This window comes from Pongo pygmaeus, chromosome 1, assembly GCF_028885625.2.
Source record: "Pongo pygmaeus isolate AG05252 chromosome 1, NHGRI_mPonPyg2-v2.0_pri, whole genome shotgun sequence".
Lineage (NCBI taxonomy): Eukaryota > Metazoa > Chordata > Mammalia > Primates > Hominidae > Pongo > Pongo pygmaeus.
The window spans coordinates 94,803,617-94,826,123 of record NC_072373.2 but is presented as its reverse complement, the minus strand read 5'-3'; the positions used below and the strand labels follow the sequence as shown (position 1 = coordinate 94,826,123).

The window sequence follows — 22,507 nt, the reverse complement described above, 5'->3', positions numbered from 1 at the left end:
CCAAAGTAGGAGGATTACCTGAGGTCAGGAGTTCAAGACCAGCCTGGCCAACATGGTGAAACCCCGTCTCTACTAAAAATACAAAAATTAGCCGAGCATGGTGGCACATGCCTGTAATCCCACTTACTCGGGAGGCTGGGGCAGGAGAATTGCTTGAGCCCAGGAGACAGAGTTTGCAGTGAGCCGAGATCGCACCACTGCACTCCAGCCTGGCCGACAAGAGTGAGACTCTGTTTCAAAAAAAAGAAAAAGAAGTTTTGATAGAAACTACAACAGGGTGGTGGCATGCACTGGTAGTCCCAGCTACTCAGGAGACTGAAACAGGAGAACGGCGTGAACCTGGGAGGCGGAGCTTGCAGTGAGCCGAGATCGCACCACTGCACTCCAGCATCGACAACAGAGCGAGACCCTGACTCAAAAAGAAAAAGCCAAACACAAAAACCCAGGCTGAAATGAAGTGGAAAAATAAGAAATTGGAATTCACATGTGAGAGAAGTAAGATAAATAGTATGCTAAAAATTGAAAATGGAAAAAATATGTATACAAATAAGGACATTGCTTATACACACTTCAAAAGTATATTTTACATATGCTTACCTATGAGGGAAGTAATCTGCTTTGCTATATTCTTTTTTGGAAATGAAGAAAATAAATAACTAAAATAATAACAAATACACATTATTTGCTTGCTGCATGGCACTCATTATGCTAACCACATTATACATATTATCTCGTAGAATCCTCCAACTCTATGCTATAAATATTATCATTACTATATCACCATATTTTACAGTCAAGGAAACCAAAGACTGTAAGTATTTTGCTCAAAATTACAGTCAATAAGTTAGCAAAACTCAGATCTGAGCCTAATCAATCTGATTTCAGAGTCCATGATCTTAATGACTATTTGAGATTTTCAACAAATTGAGGGGAAATACACCAATGTAGAGGCTGAGAGACTCATTCATTATTAAGACAACTAATTATACATTTTTAGATCTGGCTACTTATTATAATCAAGGCCTGATTAACTAGAATGCTGAGTGGGTTACATTCTAGTAAAAAGTTTCTGAGTAACTAAAATATAACCAAATATTTTATTGACATTAATCTTTGCTAGAAATTACTTTTATAACAATAGTTTTTTGTCTAAGAAAAGTATTTTGAACATATTTCCATCTTTATTTGATAGAAGATCTCTAATTAAAAAGGCCAACCTTATATAGCACTGAAGACACAGGAAATCATAAGAGAATGGGTTGAAAATTTACCGATCCAAATTACAGTGCACTCATCCTGCTGTGTCATACATTCATACGTTTGCAGACGATCTCCCTCTACCTAGAACGCCCTCTCTAAGTCTGAATGTCTCACACTTATCCTTTAAAGCCTGGCTCTTCCCACTTGTAGGAAGCCACCCTAACCTTTCCTTTCTCACCACAGATTTAATAATTTCTCCACCTTGGACAAAACTATTACATAGTATGTATCGTAGTATGTTTGTTAACATAGGCAAATGTATTACATAATATTACTGTAATATGTTTGTTAACATGCTCCTCCTATTAGAATTTTTTTTTCTTTTGAGATGAAATCTCACTGTCACCCAGGCAGGAGTGCAGTGGCAAGATCTCGGCTCACTGCAACCTTCACCACCCAGTTCAAGCAATTCTACTGCCACAGCCTCCCAAGTAGCTGGGACTACAGGAGTGTGCCACTACGCCTGGCTAATTTTTGTATTTTTAGTGGAGATGGGGTTTCACCATGTTGGCCAGGCTGGTCTCGAACTCCTGACCTCGTGATCTGCCCACCTCAGCCACCCAAAGTGTAAGCCACTGTGCCCGGCCCGAGTTTTTTTTTTTCCTTTAGAGACAGGGTCTCACTCTGTCACACAGGCTGGAGTAGAGTGGTGCGATTACAGTTTACTGCAGCCTCAATCTCCCAGGCTCAAGTGATTCTCTCACCTCAGCCTCCCAAGTAGCTAGGACCACAGGTGGATGCCACCACACTTGGCGAATTTTTTTTTTTAATTTATGTATTTATTTTTTGTTCTGGAGACGGAGTTTCACTCTTCTTGCCCAGGCTGGAGTGCAATGGCACAATCTCCGCTCACTGCAACCTCTGCCTCTTGGGTTCAAGCGATTCTCCTGCCTCAGCCTCCTGAGTAGCCGGGATTAAAGGCATGTGCCCCCACACAGGGCTAATTTTGTATTTTTAGTAGAGATGGGATTTCTCCATGTTGGTCAGGCTGGTCTCAAACTCCCAATCTCAGGTGATCCACCCGCCTCCTCCTCCCAAAGTGCTGGGATTACAGGTGTGAGCCACCATGCCCAGCCTGAATTTTTTATTTTTTTAGTAACCAGGTCTCCCTATGTTGCCCAGGCTGGTCTTAAACTCCTGGGCTCAAGCAATCCTCCTGCCTTGGCCTCCCACAGAGCTAGGATTACATCTGAGATTAAAAAACAAAACAACAAAAAAAAAACACTGTATGTCTTTTCCCTACACCTAAGCACAGAAATGGGTATGGTGGAAGCACTGGAAAAATGTTAGTCGGTGGAATGAGGAATGAATGAATACAAAACAAACGAATGGCTTGTTGAAGTAAATTAAACTCAGCCGGGTGTGGTGGCTCACACCTGTAATCGCAGCACTTTGGGAGGCTGAAGTGGGTGGATCACCTGAAGGTCAGAAGTTAGAGATCAGCCTGGCCAACATGGTAAAACCCCATCTCTACTAAAAATACAAAAATTTGCCGGGCATGGTGGCATACACCGGTAGTCCCAGCTACTCAGGAGGCTGAAACAGGAGAATCGCTTGAACTCAGGAGGCAGAGGTGCAGTGAGCCGAGATCGTGCCACTACACTTCAGCTTTGGGGACAGAGTGAGAAACCGTCTCAAAAAAAAAAAAAAAGAATTATAGTCTGACCTACAGTTATTTGACTTTCTTCCTCTTAAAATTAAACACACAGGCCAGTGCAGTGGCTCACACCTGTAATGCCAGCAGTTTGGGAGGCTGATGTGGGCTGATCGCTTGAGGTCAAGAGTTCAAGATCAGCCTGGCCAACATGGTGAAACCCAGTCTCTACTAAAAACACAAAAATTCGTTGGGCATGGTGGCTTGCGCCTGTAGTCCCAGCTACTCAGGAGGCTGAGGCAGGAGAATCACTTGAACCCAGGAGGCAGAGGTTGCAGTGAGCCAAGACGGTGCCACTGCACTCCAGTCTGGGTGACAGAGGGAGACTCCATGGCAAAAAAAAAAAAAAAAAAAAAAAAAAACACACAAACACACAAATAAAATTGACTTAAATCTCTAACTCACTGTGGTTTAAAAAATGACTGCTCTTTTTTCTTCGATCTTTTTCATCTAAACTTTAACTTCCAAACCTGCGCTATCATTTATTTAGATGAAATCTCTACTTATGTGACATATGTATCCTCCAGTCTTTGAAGACCTTTATACTCTAATAATGTTTACCCAGTAATCATTAAACATGATTGATTCATGACCCCCAACCCCCACCATTTTCTCAAATGACAGAGTTATCGGTTTCTTCTTTTAAAGACAATCTTTTAAATTCTCTCCATTCAACTCTCTTAAGCTTTTATCGGCAAATATTTAAACTCTGGAGTTTTCACTTTCAGAGTGCTGAATTTAAGAAACCTTGAGGAATGTGTCCTCCACATTTTAAAAAATGTCATTTATGCCAAGAAACCATGATATAGCTACTTTATAATCTAATACACTGTCTTTCTACAGTCTTAGGGCAAATAAAACTGAATGAGAAGAGTCAGATATGTTATCAAGTGTGGAAAACAGATTGAACAAAATGTATAAGGAGATTAAGTCAAAGATTCATGACTTATTTACTGTGGGACTATAAGATACAACAAAAGATAAGTGATGAAACTTTATTGATGAAACTCACATGCATCTGAGTTATAACTATCAATCTTTTGTGGTAGGAAAGAATATATTTCTAAATTCTACTTTATTAGCAACCACTTAAAATCTCTATAGTCTGTCTTCATAACTTAATTGTAAATTTACTTCCTTTTTCTACAATGTTTGTACTCACCATGATAACCACACTCTGTGACATGGTTCACATTTCAGTATGCAACATATGCAATGGCATGGACTTTCAAATGTCCACAAAGAATGCCTACAATTAGAATTTCAAAGTTTAAAACAATGTGCATTTCATTCTCTTCAATAGCAAGTTGATTTTATACCAATTTCAGCTACCTGTGCAACATTACCAGGGCCATTTGATTTCTTTTTGATGACTGGATCCCACTAGAAAATCTAGGGACTAAGGCCGGGCACGATGGCTCATGCCTGTAATCCCAGCATTTTGGGAGGCTGAGGAGAGCGGGTCACGAGGTCAGGAGTTCAAGACCAGCCTGGCCAACATAGCGAAACACCGTTTCTACTAAAAACACAAAAATTAGCCAGGCGTGGTGGTGCGCGCCTGTAGAAGAGAGGCTGAGGCAGAAGAATTGCTTGAACCCACGAGGCGGAGGTTGCAGGGAGCCGAGATCACGCCACTGCACTTCACCCTGGGCAACAGAGTGAGACTCTGTCTCAAAAAAAAAAAAGAAATGGGAAAAAAAATGAAAATCTAGGGACTAAAAACCAGAAAACATTTTTTAGCATCTTGTCGCTATGACTAAAAAACTGTAAGAAACCATTTGTTTCTCTCTTGTGCGTTTGAAAAAAGCTGATAAGCTATTCTGAATAGCATAGGAACTGTTCTAAATGTTCAGTGCAAACATCGAAAAGCAATGATGTGAACTATTTACCTCATTTCTTCTTAGCTGGCACAGGGAATTCCCTATTGATAAGTAATATGGATTAGAAGTAGACGGTGTAAGTAGTTTAGTTCCAACTGTGATCAGATACTTAAAAAGTTATATAAACCTAACTATGAAGAAGTAATTCCTCACTTAACAGTGAAAAGAATGTAAACACTTAAGTATTTATGGATGAAATTATACAATAACTGGAAGATTTGCTTTAAAATAAGCAAGAGGGGAAGGAGGGACAGGGGCTAGTAGATGTGGAAACAGTGTGTTAACTGTGTTGATAACTGTTGAAGCTGGATGTTGAGTACATGAAGGCTCATTATACTATTCTCTTTATTTCTACATATGTTTGCAATTTGCCACATTAAAGAAATAAAAAGCTGACTGGGCACTGTGGCTCACATTTCTCAGCACTTTGGGAGGCCAAGGTGGGAGGACCACGTGAGCCCAAGAGTTCAAGACCATCCTGGGCAACACAGTAAGACTCCACCTGTACATAAAATTTAAAAATTAACCAGATATGGTGGCACACATCTGTGGTCCCAAACACTTGAGTGGCTAAAGTGGGAGGATCAACTGAGCCTGGGAATTCAAGTTCAGTCTGGGCAACACAGCCAGACCCCAGCTCTAAAAAATCAGAAATATAAATATACATATATATGTGTGTATCTATATGTGTGTGTGTGTGTGTATATATATACGTATATATATATATTTTTTGAGAAAGAGTTTCACCCTGTCACCCAGGCTGGAGTGCAGTGGCGTGATCTCAGCTCACCGCAACCTCCACCTCCCAGGTTCAACTGATTCTTCTGCCTCAGCCTCCCCAGTAGCTGGGACTACAAGCACATGCCACTTGCACCTAATTTTTTATATTTTTAGTAGAGATGGGGTTTCACCATGTTAGCCAGGATGGTCTCGAACTCCTGACCTCATGATCCGCCCGCCTCGGCCTCCCAAAGTGCTGGGATTACAGGTGTGAGCCACTGCACCCGGCCAAAAATATTTTTAAATGAACAAAATTGCCCAGGTGTGGTGGCTCATGCCTATAATTCCAGCAATTTGGGAGTCTGAAGAGGGAGGACTGCTGAAGTTCGAGACCAGTGGGGGCAACACGGTGAGACTCCATCTCTACAAAAAAATTAAAAATTAGCCAGGCATGGTGGCATGTGCCTGTAATCCCAGTTACTTGGGACAATGGAAGGACTGCTTGAGCCCAGGAGGTAGAGCATGCAATAAGTTATGCTCGTACCACGGCACTCTAGCCTGGGTGACATAGTAAGACCCTGTCTCAAAAAAATTTTTTTTAATTAGATGGAAAAAAGTATACAACCTTGTCATCAACTTGTGTATGTCTGAGGGCAAATGACTAAAGACTATGAAAAGCAAATATAATACTACAATAAAAATTTCATAGATTTCCAAACATGAAAACTTAGATGTTCAATGAAAAAAATACAACTCTGAAATAGCAATAAGATTATTGGTTAAATTTCTGTCATCATTAGAAGTCATTATTTTATTTTATTATTTTTTTTTGAGATGGAGTCTCTCTCTGTCACCCAGGCTGGAGTGCAGTGGAGCAATCTTGGCTCACTGCAAGCTCCGCCTCCCGGGTTCACGCCATTCTCCGGCCTCAGCCTCCTGAGAAGCTGGGACTACAGGCGCCCATCACCATGCCCAGCTAATTTTGTTTTTTGGGTTTTTTTTTTTTGTATTTTTAGTAGAGACGGGGTTTCACCATGTTAGCCAGGATGTCATTCTCCTGACCTTGTGATCTGCCCACCTCGGCCTCCCAAAGTGCTGGGATTACAGGTGTGAGCCACCACGCCCGGCCTAGAAGTCATTATTTTAAAATTAATTTTGATAAATATCACATTCTGCCAATCACAGGCCTGATAAGGCAGTCACTAAAAAAGCGATTTCTAAAACATGAAATATAAGACTGTTATTAACTATGATGACAAGTAATAAGAAAATCTAGCCTCTTCATATGAAAAAATATAAATGAAAAAACACTAAAATTAATTTTAAGGAAAATGATAACAGAAACTAGCAGCATACCTCAAAACAAAACAAAAATGAACTAGTTGCATTTCCACCTCTTGTAGCACCCAAGTTTAAAATACTACATGCTACCGAAAAGGCTGGCCTAAGCAGATCTCAGCAGATTATAGTGAGGTTGTATACTACCTTTAAAAGACTCAGATCAATACACATTATTCAAATAGCAATACAAAGTTATTTTAAATGGAGACCACCATCACCACAATCTTACACACAGTAAGACTTCTCCACTGTGTGCTTCCACATCGTCTTGGGCAGAAATGAAGGTGGCCAATTCAATATTAATAAAGCATGGAAGAAGACTCAGAATAAAGACTCAAGTGGAACTGCTAATACTACAAAGACACAGTACCTAGCAAGTTATTAAGAAGTGATGTGCAGGCGCGGTGGCTCACACCTGTAATCCCAGCACTTTGGGAGGCCGAGGCGGGTGGATCACCAGAGGTCAGGAGTTTGAGACCAGCCTGACCAACATGGCAAAACCCCGTCTCTACTAAAAATACAAAAAAAATAGCCAGGCATGGTGGCACACGCCTGTAATCCCAGCTATTGGGGAGGCTGAGGCAGGAGAATCCCTTGAACCCAGGAGGCGGAGGTTGCAGCCAGTTGAGATTGCGCTGTTGCACTCTAGCCTGGGCAACAAGAGCAAAACTCTCTCAAAAAAAAAATTTAAAAAGTGATGTGCTGTATTCTATTTCACAATACAACTCAAGAGTAGAACATGAAAATCCTTTTCCTTTTTTTTAAAGAGACAGTGTTTCACGCTATTGCCCAGGCTGGAGTGCAGTAGCATCACCATAGCTCACAGCAGCTTCCAACTCCTGGGTCAAGTAATTCCCCTGTCTCAGCCTCCAGAGTAGCTAGGACTGCAGGCTTTCATGCTAATTTTTTAACTTTCTGTAGAAATGGGGTCTTCCTATGTTGCCCAGGCTGGTATCAAACTCCTGGGCACAAGTGATCCTCCTGGCTCAGCCTCCCAAAGCACTGGGATCATAGGGATGAGCCACTATGCCAGGCCCCAGGCCCCTTTTTCTTTTTTTCTTTCTTTTTTTTTGAGACAGAGTCACTCTGTCGCCCGGGGTTGGCGTGCAGTGGTGGTTCTCGGCTCACTGCAACCTCCACCTCAGGGATTCAAGAGATCCTCCTGCCTCAGCATCCCAACTAGCTGGGACTACCGGCACATGCACCATGCCTGGCTAATTTTTGTACTTTTAGTAGAGATGGGGTTTTGCCACGTTGGCCAGGCTGGTCTCAAACTCCTGACCTCTGGTGAGCCACCCTCTTCAGCATCCCAAAGTGATTACAGGTGAGAGCCACCACGCCCAGCGACATCAAAACCTTTTTACATAAACGCACTGTAGAAATATATCCCAAAACAAGGTAAGGAATATAAATGTTTGCCTTCTTTTCAAACCAATAGTTTCTTTACACAAAAACACCAGATGAGGCCAGGCGCGGTGGCTCACCCCTGTAATCCCAGCACTTTGGGAGGCCAAGGCGGGTGGATCACCTGAGGTCAGGAGTTCCAGACCAGCCTGACCAACATGGAGAAACCCTGTCTCTACTAAAAATACAAAATTAGCAGGGCGTGGTGGCACATGCCTTTAATCCCAGCTACTCGGGAGGCTGAGGCAGGAGAGTCACTTGAACCCAGGAGGCAGAGGTTGCAGTGAATTGAGATAGCGCCATTGCACTCACTCCAGCCTGTTAACAAGAGCGAAACTCCAACTCAAAAAAAAAAAAAAAAGCACAAGATGATACAAAACATACTTTTTTAAAGTACAAAGCTGCATACAGAGTATAAACACTTTATGCTTATTCAAAGAGTAAGTAGTGGCAAAAATCTCTTTGCAATTGGGTAACAAAATTTCAACTTCTAGGAATGTTTGCCTCTTCCTTGTCCTTTTGAGAGCTGCCACCATCAAACAATTCAGACTCAACTGAATTAGCATCTCTTCAAGCACAGAGACCATATATTATTGATTTCTGTGTCTCCTGCATAGGATTAACTCAGTGTTTGTTATAACTAAGCTAAACTTCAAGACAGGAGCTTCAAATCACCTCAGGCCCAATCCAAAACTGAAAAAAGACAAACCCACTTCTCAGAGTTTAGGAGCAAAAAGATACTGACAAAGAACAAAGCCATAGATACTTGTGCTATATTATATTCCCTTATCACCAAATTCACAGTCGTTTACTAATACTGCAGAAGTAAGTTTGCAGATGATAAAAACAATAAAAAACATGGACCCTCAAGTTCTCCTGTCAACATGTTCAAATACTATCATAGACTCCTTCATCTTAAACTCATTAACATCCACACACCCGAACAATGAAAATGAAAGGTCTTCAAATGAGACCTAAATATAAATTGGCCCTATTTCATTACATTTTAAGTTCCTAAAATCATATATATAAATCATGTGATCGTGCTTATGCTCATCTTCTAACTTGAGGGCCCAGTGTCTTTCATCAGATTCTCAGAAGGATAAGTGACCCCAAAAAATTTTAAGAACCACTCATCTAGCCTATCAAGAAACATCCCATTTTTCAGAAGAATATAGTTAAGTGGCTTAGTTTATGCATTCTTCCCTCATATTCATAGAGAGGATTCTTACTATATGAAATCAGTCTTTCAAAGGATTCCTTCAGCCCAGCCAAGAAGTTCCAACATCCACAGGCACATATATTAACAATTACCAGAACCCAAAAACAGTTCTCTGGTTTTAATTCCACACTGCCTCCCTCAACTTAATACCTACCACTGTCAAAACAACTCCCCCCACGTTGTACCCAGGCTATTTACAGAGACACTTTGATTATCCTCACCCCAAGGCATGGACCATTTATTGAACAGGCAGTCAACAAATATTTGTTGAATGAATGAAAAAGGATCCTTCCTCCCACAGATTTCAAGTTAAGCTGTCAGCACCCATGCAGCTGCTCTGGTACAAGTTAAGCTGTGAAAGCCTTCTCTCCCTCACACATACAACCTCAAGTGTCAGAAATGCTCTGCTTCTTCCATAAATCCAAAATAATATAGTCATGGATATGCATTTCATACAGGTCAGACTCGGCAAGAACAGCTACGTTCCACATACATATCTGACACAATCGGTCTCCTCCAAATACAATCCAACCAGTCTTATGTGCTCCTATCTTTCCAGCATACTCAGATTTGCCGACAAAGACTTCCTGAGGCACCATGGTATGCTGAATATACTGCTGCAGTAGTAGTGAAAACATGGGAGTTACAGTCCCAACTTTGTCACCGATTTAACATGTGGCCTTGGAGAAGTTCTCTCCTTATGCCTAAATTTCCTATTTTGCAAAATGGAAGAAAGCATCCTATCATTTTCACAGAGATTTAGTATCACAGAGAAACTGAAAGAGCTTTATTGTATTGTAAATTATTACTATAAACCCGCGACAACAAATAAGGCCACCCATTCTTTACAGCTTTGTAGCAATGATTCTGTTAAAAGATATTTTGGCCCTTCACATTTACACAACTCACTCTAATCAAAGGCACAAACTATTCTTAAGACCACAACTGGCTATGCCAAGTTTCTCCCCTCCCTGACCTCACAGACACATGCTGTATAGAACACTACCATCGCCGCTCTTTCCCAACAAGTAACTAGGGGCTCCCAATCCCTAAAATACACACACATATCAACCTGCGAGGAACCTTCCAACATTTATTCAAGAAATAAGCTAACTTATAAGGGGAACTCCATTACACTTACACAAATAAAGGCAAACTCTTCCGGAAACACTTGCCATCCTCGCATACACACACCAACACAGCCGCTACACACCAACAGACCATCTGTCTTCTAGACCAAAAACATCTCCTTCCATGTACAAACTAACCAGTGACATTTATTAAACTTACAACACTGAGATCATCCTGTCGTTCCCACATACCGTTCAACGCGGCAGGGACACCACAGACCTTGTCACACAGGGAAACTCCCCTCTCAAGATCGTGTCCTCGACCACTCTAATCCCTTAATTAAACACACACAAACTGGACTATGGGGGAGGCTCCGATCATGCCTACAAACACAGACTAACCTGTCAGGGGCACAGCCGACTCCGCCTCCACTCGCTTACTTTCCAGCCCCCTCCGGGAGTCCGCCTGTCAGGGACACCCCTTCACCCCGCCTGGAGGGACTTCCCGGTAGGCTCAGGATCCCCCTCCCTGCTCTCCCCTCCCCCATCTTCACCACTGCTCTCCCGGAGGTCCAGGTCCGGGAGATGACAGTGGCTCCCAGAAAGCCCAGGATTCAATCACTGAGAGAGTGCTTAGGCCCGAATGCCAGCCCAAATCGTTCTACTCACCGTGTCGGAGGCCGAGGCCGAGGCCGAGAGCGATGAGAGTGCAGGGAAGTGGGGAAGAGGGGGTGGCCGCCAGGCTCCTCCGCTTCCCTGGGTCCACGGCGGATCCCTCCCGCTTGTCAGGAGGCGGCCAGCGGGTAAGCTGACTGGCGGAAATGCGAGAGAGGAAAAGGGAAAGGTGGAGGGCTAAAGGGGGCAAACTGAGGGGAGGCGGGTCCCGCAACCGAGACTGGGATCGTCTCCTCTCCGCAAAGCGAACCCAAAATGGCGGCGGGAGCGGCGGCGGCGGCGGCGGCAGCAGAGTGGCGGCGGTGGCGGCGGCAGCTCCTCCAGAGGGAGGGAGCGAAGGGCGCCTAGCGCCCCCCCAACCTCCCACTCCTCCCTCCTCGCGTTCTTCCCCACCGTCCCCCGCTCCGCCCGACTCCGGCCGCGTAGCGCGCACGCCCGCCCGCACGCGTACGAGTGTCTACGGGCTCGTCGCTGGCTGCTCCCACCAACCACCACCTTCGGCCGCCCCGCGCGCCAGCCAGCCCGTACGCGCTCACCCACGGGAACCCCCTCGTCCAGTCCCTCACTCCCCCTCAGGCCCTGTCAAGCCGGCTCCGGCGCAGGCCCTCACGCGTACCTTCAACGGCGCAAGCCCAAGCCTCCTCCTCCTCCTCCTCTACCTCCTCTTCTCTCCTCCCCCCCTTCCCCGCCCCCACGGCCACCAACCGCCGCCACGGCCGCCGCCGCCGCCGCCAGCCCCCCCACCACCCTCCACCCCTCGCGCGTGCGCCTCCCACAATCCCCCCCGCGGGACTGTTCCATTCCTGTCGGCTGCAGGGGCAGGAGAGGAAGGGACGGGCCCAGCGGGTCGGGGCTTGCCGTTTGACTGGAATTGCCAGAGTGGCGGACCAAGCCCCACGACAACCTACCTCCCTGGGCTCCTCGCCGCGGCGCTGCGGCTCGCCTCCCCCTGCTCCTCCTCCTCGAGATCGCGGCGAGCGGATCGAGGACTGCCTAGCGCCCCTCTGCCGACCGGTGGTTGGAGGCCGCGGCGGCTGCGCGTTGAGTCGTTTCCTGCCGGTTTACCCGAGCCTACTTCGCAGTAGGAGGACCGGTGCTTTGGAGCCGGTCCCAGGCGGTGTGTGCCGATCGCCTAGTCAGGAGAACTACTCCTCGACTCACGGTGAGGGAATGGACCGACACGGGTGTTGTACCGCTGAGGGAAAAGAGCGGGACTCCGGACCTCCAGGAGGTAGGGAGTGAGGCCAGTAGGACCGGCGCGCCTCCGGGGGGATTCTTCCCGGGCGTTGAGTTGCCAACCTGGGACCCGAGGAAGATCGGCGTGGTGGTGTGCTTTTTGTTGTTGTTAACCCTCCTCGGATTTCTCGAATTTCACACCACTGTCCATATGCGATGATGTTTGTTTGCCCTTGACGAACTTACTCATAGATGGTACTTCTTCAGCCTCGTTAGACAGCCTGGTGATGGAGGATGAAGAAACCATGTGCTTTTCATTCAGTTCTGGACTTAGTCTCCCTTTTCTTCCTTCAGCAAGTTATTTTTCTTAGTTCCTTATCAAAAAGTGTACATAAAAATTAGGCAACTCCAAACATGCCCCCAGGGTTGATGTGTGAAATAATAAGATATGTAAAGTGGAATTAGCTCCTTAGGCATAGGGAAAGTGCAGAATATTGCCGTGTTGTCATTTACAGTTTTGTTGATGTTGATAAAGTTTGTGGGTGTAATTGGTAGTGTTCTGTCCCTCCAAGGCGTTAATAAAACAAAGCAAACATAGGCCTGTTAGGTTTCTGTGGCTACTGAATATTTGTTTCTCAAAACACTTGATTGATATTTGATAACTGAATGCAGCAGAAATACGGACGATTAAAGTCCACAAATAATTCCAAAGTTTACTTGATCTAGTAGTTTTTACCTTTACCCAAAGGGTAAAGCAGAATAAACTACCGGAAGGATCTACTTGGGTTTCCCTTTCTTTCACATTTGTGGACTCCTGGGGATCAAGGAAATAATTCAAAAATGACTGTTCAAAAGCCCATGCAAGGCCGGGCGCGGTGGCTAACGCTTGTAATCCCGGCGCTTTGGGAGGCCGAGGTGGGCGGATGACCTGAGGTCAGGAGTTCGAGACTAGCCTGGCCAACATGGCAAAATCCCGTCTCTACTAAAAATACAAAAATTAGCCAGGCGTGGTGGTGGACGCCTGTAATCCCAGCTACTCAGGAGACTGAGGCAGGAGAATCGCTTGAACCTGGGAGGCGGAGGTTGCAGTGAGCCGAGATGGTGCCATTGCACTCCAGACTGGGCAACAAGAGCGAAACTCCATCTGAGGAAAAAAAATAAAAATTAAAAGCCTTTGCAACCTCCAAAATTCAAGTAGACAGTCCCAAATTTACCCTTTAGGATACGTGGATTAAGTGTTGTTTACTTGTTTTGTTTATTTAAGGTAAAGAGGAAAGCAGCCTTAATTACCTCATTGTATATTTTCCTAAGCAAGTCCCATACTTTCATGGAGCCCACTCGTTTACCGATCTTTTGTTAGTTGCTTCATGTGTGCAAGTGTATTATGCTACCAATAACTTGTTTTATCTCAGACTATGTCTACTACTTAATTTACATAAAGCATCACAGGCTAGCACAAAGCAAGTCACAGAAATATTGAAATGAGGCTGGGCGTGGTAGCTCACGCCTGTAATCCCAGCACTTTGGGAGGCCAAGGCGCGTCGTGCATCACGAGATCACGAGTTAAAGACCAGCCTGGCCAACATAGGGAAACCCTGTCTGTACTAATAATACAAAAAATTAGCCGGGCGTGGTGGTGGGTGCCTGTAATCCCAGCTACTTGGGAGGCTGAGGCAGGAGAATCGCTTGAACCCGGGAGGCGGAGGTTGCAGTGAGTGGAGATCGCACCACTGCACTCCAGCCTGAGCAACAGTGCAAGACTCTGTCTTAAAAAGAAAAAAAAATCCAAAAAAAATCAGGTGGGCATGGTGGAGCACCTGTAGTCCCAGCTACTTGGTAGGCTGAGGCAGGAGAGTCGCTTGAACCCAGGAGGGAGAGGTTGCAGTGAGTGGAGATCAAGCCTTTGCATTCCAGCCTGGGAGACGAGAGTGAAACTCCGTCTCCAAAAAAAAAAAAAAAGAAAAGAAAAGAAATATTGAAGTGAATGTTAGATACTTAAAATGCCAGAAGAGAAAGACAATTAGCATTTGTGGACTACCGTGCCAGGGGAACACGTATTCCTGTTTAATCCTTATAATAAACAACACTTTGAGGTAGATAATCTTACCCTCATTTTACAAAAGAGAAGCCTGAGGCCCGGAGAAGTCCAGTAACAATCTTTAGACTCTAGTTTGCCTGTCTTTTAAAAACCTTACTTTTTTCACTACACCACATTTTCTTCAAAGTAAAATTTCTCATCAGCAGCATAATTGCTGTGCTTCAAAGAAAAAAAAATGCCTTTACTGGAATTTCACTACACCAGTGTATAGGGAGAGTTACTTACATATGGTCTATGTGTTAAAATAACTTTCAGTAACTACACTGATCAATGAATTATCAGCTACATATAAGCAAATGAGATACGATTCTGTTTTTTCATGTATGCCCCAGAGCCAACTAGAGACTAAAATATATTAAGTGCTCAATAAAATGACCTCACTGAATGAACAAACCCTGAATTATTTGAACGAATGAAGATAGAATAATGGTTTCCCCAAGGATATCCACTTCTTAATCCCTAAAACCTGTAAACATGATATGTTACATGACAAGGGAAAAATCAGGATGCAGAGGGAATTAAGGTTGCTAATCAGCTGACATTAAACTAGGAAGATTATTCAGGAGTGAGCACTCTGCAGTGGCCCTCTTCAGTTTTACTTCTGTAGCTGCCCATGCTTATGTTCCTTTTCAGAAAGACAGTAAATAATAGAAAAGCATGTAAGCTGCCAGCACCACAGCACCACCGTCGAAGCTCCCTTTCTTCAAATTGGAGTACTTGTCATAATACCTGTAATAACCTTTTTGAACGCTCCAACAGTGCCTTCTTGTGTGAGATCACACGTTAATATTTAGTTTGGCAGTTCTGCTAGTTTGACATCCAGGAGTTTCTTCTCCTTCACTGGTACAGCCGACTCCATCTTGGGGTCCTGGTCTGATAAAAACTTTTAAAATGAGGTTTCAGGCTGGGCCCAGTAGCTCATGCCTATAAATCCCAACACTTTGGGTGACTGAGGCAGGAGGATTACTTGAGGCCAGGCGTTCAAGACCAGCCTGGTCGACATAGCAAGACCCTCATCTCTACAAAAAATAAGAAAAATTAGCCGGGCCATGGTGGCATGTCCAGGAGTTTGAGGCTACCGTGAGCCGTGATCACACACCACTGCACTCCAGCCTGGGCGAGAGAGCGAAACTCTGTCTCTAAAATGTAAAACAAAATAAAGTTAATTTTTTTTTTTTATTCTTGAGACAGAGTTTCGCTCTTGTTACCCAGGCTGGAGTACAATGGCGTGATCTCGGCTTACAGCAACCTCCGCCTCTCGGGTTCAAGCGATTCTTCTGCCTCAGCCTCCCAAGCAGCTGGGATTACAGGCATGTGCCACCACGCCTGGCTAATTTTGTATTTTTAGTAGAGATGGGGTTTCTCCATGTTTGTCAGGCTGCTCTCGAACTCCTGACCTCAGGTGATCCGCCCGCCTCGGCCTCCCAAAGTGCTGGGATTACAGGTGTGAGCTACCACACCCAGCCAGGTTAAAATATTAAAAGAATTTTTTTTTGAGACCTGCTCTTACTATGTTGCCTAGGCTGGAAACTAGCTCCCATGCTCAAGGGATCCTACCGCTGCCTCAGCCTCCTCGGTAGCTGGGACTACTGTTGGGCGAGAACTTGTTTTTTCTAAGATAAAATTTACTGAAGTATGGTCAGGGTTGACTTTACATTTGACGAGTTATGGTAAATGCTATGTAATCATAAGAGGTTTTTGTTTTTTTTTCCCACAGTCTTGCTCTGTCACCCAGGTTGCAGAGCAGTGGAGCAGTCTCAACTCACTGCAACCTCTGCCTCCCGGGTTCAAGTGATTCTCCCGCCTCAGCCTCCTGAGTAGCTAGGACTACAGGTGTGTGTCACCATGCCTGTCTAATTTGGCTAATTTTTGTATTTTTAATAGAGACAGGGTTTTGCCATGTTGGCCAGGCTGGTCTCGAACTCCTGGCCTTAGGTGATCCACCCATCTCGGCCTCCCAAATTCCTGGGATTTAGGCGTGAGCCACTGTGCCTGGCCAAGAGCCTTTAAAAATATTGGCTGGGCCTGGTGGCTTATGCCTGTAACCCCACACTTTGGGAGGCCAAGGCAGGTGGACCGCCTGATGCCAGAAGTTCGAGACCAGCCTGGCCAACATGATGAAACCCCGTCTCAACTAAAAATACAAAAAAATTAGCTGGGCGTGGTGGCGGGCGCGTGTAATCCCACCTTCTTTGGGAGGCTGAGGCAGGAGCATCACTTGAACCCAGGAGGCAGAGGTTGCAGTAAGCGGAGATTGCACCATTACACTCCTGCCTGGGCGACAAGAGCGAAACCCTGTCTAAACAAACAAACAAAAAATTATTTATTTTATTTTGGTTTTTTTTTTTTTTTTTTTTTGAGACGAAGTCTCACTCTATTGCCCAGGCTGGAGTGCAGTGCCACAATCTGGGCTCACTGCAACCTCTGCCTCTTGGGTTCAAGCGATTCTCCTGCCTCATCCTCCCAAGTAGCTGGGATTACAGGTGCCCGCCACTGCGCCCAGTTAATTTTTGTAGTTGTAGTAGAGATGGGGTTTCACCATCTTGGCCAGGCTGGTCTTGAACTCCTGACCTCGTGATCCACCCACTTCAGCTTCCCAGAGTGCTGAGATTACAGGCATGAGCCACCGCGCCCAGTTAAAAAAAATTTTATTTAAGAGGGAAGAAATTGGAGATTTTTGTTTGGGTACAGGTTGAGTTTTTTGTTTGTTTGTTTTTTGAGATGGAGTCTCACCCTATTGCCCAGTCTGGAGTGCAATGGTGTGATCTCAGCTCACTGCAACCTCCTCCTCTCGGATTCAAGTGATTCTCCTGCTTCAGCCTCCTGAATAGCTGGGATTACAGATGCCCACCACCACACCTGACTGATTTTTTGTGTTTTTAGTAGAGACAGGATTTCACTATGTTGGCCAGGCTGGTCTCAAACTCCTGACCTTGTGATCCACCCGCCTCAGTCTCCCAAAGTGCTGGGATTACAGGCATGATCCACTGCACCTGGCCAGTTTTTTTTGTTTTTGTTTTTTTTTTTTTGTTTTTTTTTTTAATGAAAATGTTTGGGAACAGAAATGTTTTGGATTTGAGATTTGAGCTACTGCCCCCAGCCTTTTTTTCTTTTTCTTTTTCTTTTCTTCTTTTTTTTTTTTTTTTTTTTTTTGAGAAGGAGTCTCACTGTGTTGCCCAGGCTAGAATGCAGTGGCGCAATCTTGGCTCACTGCAACCTGCATCTCCTGGGTTCAAGTGATTCTCCTCCTGCCTCAGCCTCCTGAGTAGCTGAGATTCCAGGCGCCCACCACCATGCCCAGAGTTTTGTATTTTAGTAGAGCCGAGGTTTCAGCATGTTGGTCAGGCTGGTCTTGAACTCCTGACCTCAAATATTCCACCTGCCTTGGCCTCCCAAGGGTTTTTTGTTTATTTTTATTTATTTATTTATTTATTTATTTGAAACAGAGTCTCGCACTGTCGCCCAGGCTGGAGTGCAGTAGCGCGATCTCGGCTCACTCCAAGTTCCGCCTCCCGGGTTCAAGCGATTCTTCTGCCTCGGCCTCCCGAGTAGCTGGGACTACAAGCGCCCACCACCACACCCGGCTAATTTTTTGTATTTTTAGTGGAGACGGGGTTTCACCATGTTAGCCAGGGTGGTCTCGATCTCCTGACCTCATGATCCGCCCATCTTGGCCTCCCAAAGTGCTGGGATTACAGGCGTGAGCCACTGCGCCCGGCCTTTTTTTTTTTTTTTTTTTTTTGAGACAGATTCTCGCACTGTCACCCAGGCTGGAGTGCAATGGCGCAGTCTCGGCTCACTGCAACCTCCCCCTCCCGGGTCCAAGCAATTCTACTGCTGCAGCCTCCCAAGTAGCTGGGATTACAGGTGCCCGCCACCACGCCTGACTAATTTTTTGTATTTTTAGTAGAGACAGGATTTCACTATGTTGGCCAGGCTTTCTCAAACTCCTAACCTTGTGATCTACCCGCCTCAGTCTCCCAAAGTGCTGGGATTACAAGCGTGATCCACTGCGCCCGGCCAGTTGTTTTTTTTGTTTGTTTGTTTTTTTATGAAAATGTTTGGGAACAGAAATGTTTTGGATTTGAGATTTTGTTGGATTTTGGAATATTTGCATTATCCCTACTGCTTGAACATCCCAAATTTGAAAATCTGAAACCTTAAGTGTTAACATGAGCACCTTAATAAAGTTTGGACAGTATTTCTTTTTTTTTTTTTTTTTTTTTTTTTTTTAGAGACAGAGTCTTGCTCTGTCACCCAGGCTGGAGTGCAGTGGCGCAATCTCGGCTCACTGCAAGCTCTGCCTCCCGGGTTCATGTCATTCTTCTGCCTCGGCCTCCTGAGTATCTGGGACTACAGGCACCCGCCACCACGCCCGGCTAATTTTTTGTGTTTTTAGTAGAGATGGGGTTTCACCATGTTAGCCAGGATGGTCTCGATCTCCTGACCTCGTGATCCACCCATCTCGGCCTCCCAAAGTGCGGGGTTAAAGGCGTGAGCCACAGCACCCGGCCCAGTATTTCTTTTATAAACAATATTATTGATATTGCTAACTATTAACATTAGACATGAAAGTCGAGAAAGATAATTACCTGGAACGTTAGCACCCAGAAATACCCAATTGTGTTGGTATTTGTTTTCTTTTAAGTTTTCATTTTTATGCATCTCCATCTCAGAACCATAATCTAAATTTACAGTTGAATTCATATCAATACCTCAGTGGTGTACCATTGAGTCCTAAAATTCTAGAATGTTAATCCCAGTCGTGTGTGTACACTAACATGCCTTTTGTGAAGTCTTTTGAAACCTATCAGATACAGCCTAGAGTCCATTTTGCTGAAGAGTATCTAGAATATCTGCTACCCTAAGAAGCAATCATAGTCCCTTCCATAGTAGTTTAAGTTTTAAATTGTCCACTGTTCTGAGTAGCGTGATGAAATTTTGCACCACCCTGTCCTGGATGTGAATCAACATAACCAAGCTGTATGTGCTACCCATTGGTTAGTCATTGACATCATCGGCTTTTGACATCCATCTGTGGACATCAGCATGACTCAGTGATTCAGGATCACCCTAAGATGATCCCCCTTCTTAAGTATAGTCAGAAGGTTGATAGTAGCTACATCACAATTCCTAAGTCATTCACTTTATCTCATCTTATAAGCTTTTTGTCATCTCACATCAACACAAGAAGGGTGAGCACGGTACAATGAGATATTTTGAGAATGAGCGAGACCATATTCACATAGCTTTTATACGGTATATTGTTCCGTTTTCTTATTGGTTATTGCTGTTCATTTGTTACTGTGCCAAATTTATAAATTAAACTTGATTATAGGTATATACCTATAGGAAAAAACTGTGTGTGTGTGTTTGTGTGTGTGTTTATCTATTTAGTGATCAGTACTCTGTATGGTTTCAGGCATCTCCTGGGAATCCTGCAGTGGGCTCTCCCGAGGATAAGGGGGGACTACTGTATTTCCTTCCTTCTTGCTTTCTCCATTACAGAAGAGCTAATGCAGCTTTAAAAGCTGGGGAGCTTTAAAAAGTGTATATTGCATCATCACTTGCACTGTTATCAGAATTGTAAACTACATGCATATTTCTAGCAAAAACACCTATAGGTACAAGGCTGAGGTTGGCCGGACACAATGCTCACATGTATAATCTCAGCATTTTATGGGAGGCCAAAGTGGGAGAATTGCTTCAGGCCAGGAGCTGAAGACCAGCCTGGCAACATAGCCCCATCTCTATAAAAAAGTAAAAATTAGCCAGTCATGGTGGTACATGCCTGTAGTCCAAGCTTGTCGAACCTGTGGCCCATGGGCCGCATACAACCCAGGACTGCTTTGAATAGGGCCCAACACAAATTGATAAACTTTCTTAAAACATTATGAGCCTTTTTTTTTTTCTGTGATTTCATTGTTGTTGCTATTTTAGCCCATTAGCTGTTGTTAGTGTTGGTGTGTTTTATGTGTGGCTCAAGACAATTTTTCTTTCAACGTGGCCCAGGAAAGCGAAGATTGGACACCCCTGCTGTAGTCCAAGCTCCTCAGGAGGCTGAAGGGAGAGGATCGCTTGAGCCCAGGAGTTCAAGACTGCAGTGAGCGATGATACCACTGCACTCAAGCCTTGGAGACTGCAAGAGACCCTATCTCAGACAAAACAAAAACCAAAACCTTAGAGCTTGGAGAAGTTAGCACTGTTGAAGTTTGTGATAATCAGTAAATTTCAGAACTCTTTTACTTTTATAGCTCTAACATTGCTCTAGGAATCCAAACCTGGGGAGATAGATATTATTAAGATGAGAAAATACAGCATAAGGAATTCTGGTTTTTCTCTCTGAAATTATGAAAACAATGAAATTACTCTTTGTGGCTTGGCATGGTGGCTCACGCCTGTAATCCCAGCACTTTGGGAGGCCAAGGAGGGCAGATCACTTGAGGTCAGAAGGTCAGCCTGGCCAACATGGTGAAACCTCATCTCTACCAAAAATACAAAAATTAGCCGAGTGTGGTGGCAGACACCTATAATACCAGCTTCTTGGGAGGCTGAGGCAGGAGAATCACTTGAACCCAGGAGGCGGAGGTTGCAGTGAGCCGAGATCACGCCACTGCACTCCAGCCTGGGCGACAGAGTGAGACTCTGTCTCAAAAAAAAAAAAAAGAAAGAAATTATTCTTTGTGAGCCAAACTTTTCCTATGGGACTCGGGATTTAGGACAATCTCAACCTCAACACTGTTGACATCTGGGGATGGATCATTCTTTGTTGTGGGGGACTCCTTGTGCATTGTAGACTGTTTAGCAACATACCTGGCCTCTACTCACTCGATGCCAGTAGCATCCTCCCTTCCCTCCCTCAGTTGTGACAACCAAAATGCCTCCAAACATTCATTGTCAAATGTTGGGGAAGGGGACAAAATCCCCCTGGTAGAGAACTACTAATTTAGAGAAAGAATTACTGATCGTGAGGAATCAGTCTGGGTTTAGTACAAAAGAAAGTCATGGCAGACTAATATATCCTTCTTGTTAGAATTCCTGGAATGGCTGGGTGCAGTGGCTCACGCCTGTAATCTCAGCACTTTGAGAGGTTGAGGCTGGTGGATCACAAGGTCAGGAGTTCAAGACCATCCTGGCCAAGATGGTGAAACCCCGTCTCTATTAAAAATACAAAAACTTAACCAGCCATGGTTTTGGGCACCTGTAATCCCAAGCTACTTGGGAGGCTGAGGCAGAGAATTGCTTGAACCAGGGAGACGGAGAATTTTTTTTTTTTTTTTTTTTTTTTTTTGAGATAGAGTTTCGCTCTTGTTGCCCAGGCTGGAGTGCAATGGCATGATCTCGGTTTGCTGCAACCTCCGCCTCCCGGGTTCAAGCGATTCTCCCGCCTCAGCCTCCCAAGTAACTGGGATTGCAGGCATGCGCTTCCACGTCCGGCTAATTTTGTATTTTTAGTAGAGACGGGGTTTCTCCATGTTGGTCAGGCTGGTCTCGAACTCCCAACCTCAGGCAATCCGCCTGCCCTGGCCTCCCAAAGTGCTCAGATGACAGGTGTGAGACACCGCACCAGCCAAAAAAAAGAATTCTTAGAATGGTAGATCAAAGTAATTCCATTATTGGTATGTCCTCATTAAAGTTAGGCATTTGATAATCTTGCACAGTGGCTTTTTGGAGAAATGTACACTGAATGTTTAATTGGTTGAATAACCATACCCAAAGGCTACATGTTAGCAAAATGGGTTGAAGTTCCCTTAACCATGGACATACAGGCAGTGGTTATCGCTCTTGTCTGCACATTGGAATAAGCTGAGGAGCTTTAAAAATATTGATGTCTGGGTCACTATCAGAGGCTGATTTAATTGATCTGAGGCACACTCTGGGTATCAGAATTTTTAAACTATACCCAAGTGGGCCGGACACAGTGGCTCACGTCTATAATCCCAGCACTTTGAGAGGCCAAGGCAGGTGGATTGCTTGAGCCCAAGAGTTTGAGAGCAACCTGGGCAA

At 44.7% G+C, this 22,507-nt stretch overlaps 2 protein-coding genes across 15 annotated transcripts in view; one reads left to right on the top strand and one right to left on the bottom strand.

Moving 5' to 3' along the window:
- Nucleotides 1–12,266, bottom strand: part of ASH1L (ASH1 like histone lysine methyltransferase) — a 224,159-nt gene extending 211,893 nt beyond the window's left edge. For 3 of the 9 annotated variants that reach the window (XM_063655679.1, XM_063655693.1, XM_054458386.2), the window contains exon 1: nt 11,221–11,871. The gene's annotated coding sequence lies outside the window, so the exon portion shown is untranslated. Of the gene's footprint in view, nt 1–4,076; nt 4,164–11,220; nt 11,984–12,134 lie in introns of those variants that run through there. The other 6 variants (XM_063655645.1, XM_063655619.1, XM_063655399.1 and 3 more) reach the window with 6 other exon arrangements.
- Nucleotides 12,267–12,289: 23 nt separating this feature from the next.
- The window catches only part of LOC129017807 (protein misato homolog 1), a 54,614-nt gene continuing 44,396 nt past the window's right edge, over nt 12,290–22,507 (top strand). For 2 of the 6 annotated variants that reach the window (XM_063656835.1, XM_063656794.1), the window contains exon 1: nt 12,316–12,388. The gene's annotated coding sequence lies outside the window, so the exon portion shown is untranslated. Of the gene's footprint in view, nt 12,458–22,507 lie in introns of all 6 variants that reach the window. The other 4 variants (XM_063656760.1, XM_063656445.1, XM_054458603.2 and 1 more) reach the window with 3 other exon arrangements.